This window comes from Salvelinus sp. IW2-2015, linkage group LG20 (assembly GCF_002910315.2).
Source record: "Salvelinus sp. IW2-2015 linkage group LG20, ASM291031v2, whole genome shotgun sequence".
NCBI lineage: Eukaryota > Metazoa > Chordata > Actinopteri > Salmoniformes > Salmonidae > Salvelinus > Salvelinus sp. IW2-2015.
The window spans coordinates 22,367,005-22,372,081 of record NC_036860.1 but is presented as its reverse complement, the minus strand read 5'-3'; positions in this window follow the sequence as shown (position 1 = coordinate 22,372,081).

Here is a 5,077-nt window from a genome sequence, read left to right as displayed (position 1 = left end):
GGATTATATATGTGACTAGCCGGAGGGGGATTATATATGTGACTAGCCGGTGGGGGATTATATATGTGACTAGCCGAGAGCGCTCCCCCTTGACCACGTGGTCTGCATTCCTAGTCACTTTTGTTGTGACCCAACTGCTAGTCATCTGATGGCCAAATGGTTGAGGGGTGGTTAACTATGATGGGTGGATTATACTCGCACCGACAGGCGAAGTAGGTATTGTGGTGCTCATGTCAATTTCCTTTCTTTTTCGGGCTTCATACCAATGCCTACTTCTCACTTAAAACATTTTTTTTTAATAGTGAGAGTGCTTGGCTAGACCTCCGCTGGATCTCTGTTACCCAGTTGTGTCTGTCTGTCTGTCTGTTTGTTTGAAGGCAGGTGTTTGCTGTGTGGTGGTGGTGTTGACTGAGGTGAGTGGTTGATGTGGGGACAGAGGCCGCCTGCTGTTCCACCTCTCCCTGCTGTTCCTCCTCTCCCTGGCAGCCCACTATCAGTGACAGCCTTGTTTGATGTCAGGAAGCGCCACAACATGTTGAAGACACCTCCATTGTCCTCTCAATGTGTTTTTTCTTCCCGCTGCTAAATGGCTGTGGAATGTAGGACACTTGATGCTTTGTCGCAGCCCTGTCATCTCTCCCCTCTCTCCTCCCATCCCCAATGCTGCATGGCCTCTGTCGCCAGTGTAGATACCACTCATTGTCAGGTCGGACACACTTTCACTGTCATGGCGACAATGTTGTCACTGAGGCCGAGTTTTGACAAACGGCGGTTGGTGTTGTAGCCCAATGTCTCCCAGCCGCCAGAAAAGGCCAAATGCTGCCGCTCAACCTATCAATATCAGACAATGGGGAGAGACATCTGTGTCACCTCTGGAGCTCTGCTGGGACTGCCGTCCAAGAGCGACGGTGAATTTTGATCTTATTGGCAAAATGCACTATCAACAAGAGGACTGACGAATGGGAGTTGCAGACAGGAGGGTGGAGGGGACAGGGATGGGCAAAAACAAACTAATCACATTTGCAAAGTTTTTCCTCTTTAATCAATAGTTCTCTAAGATGTGTATTTGCTAATGAAATACAAAGCTTCACAGAAAAGTAATTACGATTTTGATATTCTTGAGCTAATATTGCAAAGGTATTTTTATCAATTCCCTGATAAGCCCTCATATAAACTCATATTAGTCAATCATACATTTTCTTCTTCTACCAGGTCATATACAGTAGACACACTGTCACGATCGTGTGGAGGATTGACGGACCAAAACGCAGCAGTAGGAAAATAAGCCATCTTCTTTTTATTAAGAAGAAGGAGAACCGAAAACAAAACACTCTTACAAAACTAACAAAACAAACAAACGACCGACCGACCGTGAAGCTAATAAACGTAGTGCACATACATGCTACAAACGTTCAGACATAGACACAGCTAGACACATACACTCAACACAAACCCATACACTACACCCAACACCCCCTTTACCATATAACCACCCAAAACCGATAAAACACAAACATTCCCCATGTCACACCCTGACCTAACTAAAATAATAAAGAAAACAAAGAATACTAAGGCCAGGGCGTGACAATATTTGGTTGTGATCTTTGCAAAGTAACTCTTTTGGATGCAGCAGTTGTTAGCTAGAATGCTAACGCTCATTGATATACAATCCATTCGGAAAGTATTCAGACCCCTTGACTTTTTCCCAAAAGATTTACGTTACAGCCTTATTCTGTTTTCTGGAATCGAATCCCCGAGCTGACAAGGTCTAAATCTGTCGTTCTGCCCCTGAACAAGGCAGTTAACCCACTGTTCCTAGGCCGTCATTGAAAAAAATTATTTGTTCTTAACTGACTTTAAATAAAGGTAAAATAAATTTTAAAAATCCCCAAAATTCTAAATAATTTTAAATACATTTTTCTCTAAACCAATCTACACACAATACCCCATAATAAAACAGGTTTTTCTATTTTTTTGGCAAATTTATAAAAAATTACAAACAGAAAAACCTTATTTATATAATTATTCAGACTCTTTGCTATGAGACTCGAAATTGAGCTCAGATGCATCCTGTTTCCATTGATCATTCTTGAGATGTTTCTACAATTTCATTGGAGTCCACCTGTGGTAAATTCAATTGATTGGACATGATCTGTCTATATAAGGTCCCACAGTTGACAGTGCATGTCAGAGCAAAAAACCAAGCTATGAGGTCGAAGGAATTGTCTGTAGAGCGAGACAGGATTTTGGTCGAGGCACAGATCTGGGGAAGGGTACCAAAAAATGTATGCAACATTGAAGGTCCTAGAACTGGCTGCCGGTCCAACCTGAGCAATCGGGGGAGAAGGGCCTTGGTCAGGGAGGTGACCAAGAACCCAATGGTCACTTTGAAAGCGCTCCAGAGTTCCCCTGTGGAGATGGGAGAACCTTCCAGAAGGACAACCATCTCTGCAGCACTCCACCAATAAGGCCTTCATAGTAGAGTGGCCAGACGGAAGCCACTCCTCAGTAAAAAGGCTAATGACAGCCCACTTGGAGTTTGCCAAAAGGCACCTAAAGGACTCTCAGATCATGAGAAACAAGATTCTCTGGCCTGATGAAACCAAGATTGAACTCTTTGGCCTGAATGCCAAGAGTAACGTCACGTTTTTGCTGCCGTTCTATGAGATATCCCTCTTGTTCTGCCACTAACTTACGCACGTCACCCTCATTTACAAACATGACAAGTATGATATTAATACTTTCAACTTGATTTCACCTGTGTCCCATTGCAAGAAAAAACACTTGCAAGAAATGTCACTTTATGGCCCAAACTAGATATATATGCCCCTACCTGTTGCAGCACCATTTTAATAATGACCTCGTACATTTTTTTGCATCCATTGTAGCACAAGAACCCTGGCATTCTGGATTTCATTCTGATTTCCACTCAGATGGATGGAACCGGCCATGCAATCATTTCCCTGTTCCCCACCTTTTACCTCTCTCACCTCTATCTATTCCTGTCTCTATTCCTATAACTATTCCTCACAAGCATCAGGTCAAGGTCACGCAGTAACGGTGTCYCACTGGGGGGGGGGGGGGGGGMGGAATTATTTATAATACTCGGGCTTCAGATGTTTTCAGAAGATGGGCAGGTCTCTGCTGTCCTAGCTTCAGGGGAAAGCTGGTTCCACAATTGGAGTGCCAGAACAGAGAAGAGCTTGGACTAGGCTGAGCGGGAGCTGCCCTCCTGTGTGGGGTGGGGGTGATCTGTCGTTTGCCAGCCCCTGTTTAAAGAATAAACTTTTGTTTCTTCAACACTGTCTGCACCTGGGTCATACCTTAATATGTGATACACGGTGTCAAGCTCATTGAGGAACTCTCTAAGGGCACCTGGTGGGCGATAAATGACAACAATTTTAAGCTTGAGTGGACAAGTGACAGTGACAGCATGGACATTTTAATGAAGAGATGGGCAGGTGAGAGAGGGAGAAAAGAGAAAATCTCCATTTAGGAGAGATGACTAGCCCAGTGCCACCACCACGATGACCAAATGCTATTGGACTATGAGAGAAAATGTAGTCAGATGAAGAGAGAACAGCTGGAGTAGCAGTGTTCTCTGAGGTGATCCATGTCTCCTTTGGGGCCAAAAGGTCAAGGGACTGAAGGGCAGCAAACGCTGAGATAAATTCAACATTATTGACAGCATATCGGCAGTTCCAAACGCTGCCAGAAACCAGGAATTCCACATGGGTTGTGAGCGCAGGGTACACTAACTTAGAAGGGTTGCAGCCAAGCGTCTGCAAAGCCAACAGGGAGAAGAGAAAACTGGGATAGAAAGCACACAGATACACTACATGACCAAAAGTATGTGGACACCTGCTCGTCGAACATCTCATTCCAAAATCATGGGCATTAATATGAAGTTGGCTCCCCCTTTTCTGCTATAACAGCCTCCACTCTATGTTGGAACATTGCTGCGGGGACTTGCTTCCATTCAGCCACAAGAGCATTAGTGAGGTCGGGCACTGATGTTGGCAATTAGGCTTGGCTCGCAGTTGGTGTTCCAATTCATTCCAAAGGTGTTCGATGGGGTTGAGGTCAGGGCTCTGTGCAGGCCAGTCAAGTTCTTCCACATCGATCTAGACAAACCAGTTCTGTATGGACCTCGCTTTGTGCASGGGGGCATTGTCATGCTGAAACAGGAAAGGGCCTTCCCCAAACGGTTGCCACAAAGTTGGAAGCAAATCATCGTCTAGAATGTCATTGTATGCTGTAGCATTAAGATTTCTCTTCACTGGAACTAAGGTGCCTAGGCCGAAACATAAAAAACAGCCCCAGACCATTATTCCTCCTCCACCAAACTGGTGGGGAAGGTAGCGTTCTCCTGGCATCCGCCAAACCCAGATTCGTTCATCGGACTAGCAGATGGTGAAGCCTGACTCATCACTCCAGAGAACCCATTTCCATTGCTCCAGAGTCCAATGGCGGCAAGCTTTACATCACTCCAGACGACGCTTGGCATTACGCATGGTGATCTTAGGCTGCTCGTTCATGGAAACCCATTTCATGAAGCTCCCGACAAACAGTTATTGTGTTGACGTTGCTTCCAGAGGCAATTTGGAACTCGGTAGTGAGTGTTGCAACCAAGGACAGATTATTTTTACGTGCTACGAGTTTCAGCACTTGGCAGTCCCATTATGTGAGCTTGTGTGGCCTACCACTTCGCGGCTGAGGCATTGTTGCTCCTAGGCGTTTACACTTCACAGTTGACCCTGGAAGCTCTAGCAGGGCAGACATTTGACGAACTGACTTGTTGGGAAGGTGGCATCCTATGATGGTGCCACACTGAAGTCACTGAGCTTTTCAGTAAGTGCCGTTCTACTGCCAATGTTTGTCTATAAAGATTGCATGACTGTGTGCTCAAATTTATACACCTGTCAGCAATGGGTGTGGCTGAAATAGCCGAATCCACATACCCACACATGCCCACATACTTTTGTATGTATAGTGCAGTTACCAAAGCTACAAAAGAGCAAAATGAGATCATCAGAAAATAACTAGGTAAGATACTCAAATGAGAGTGGTAGAAGGC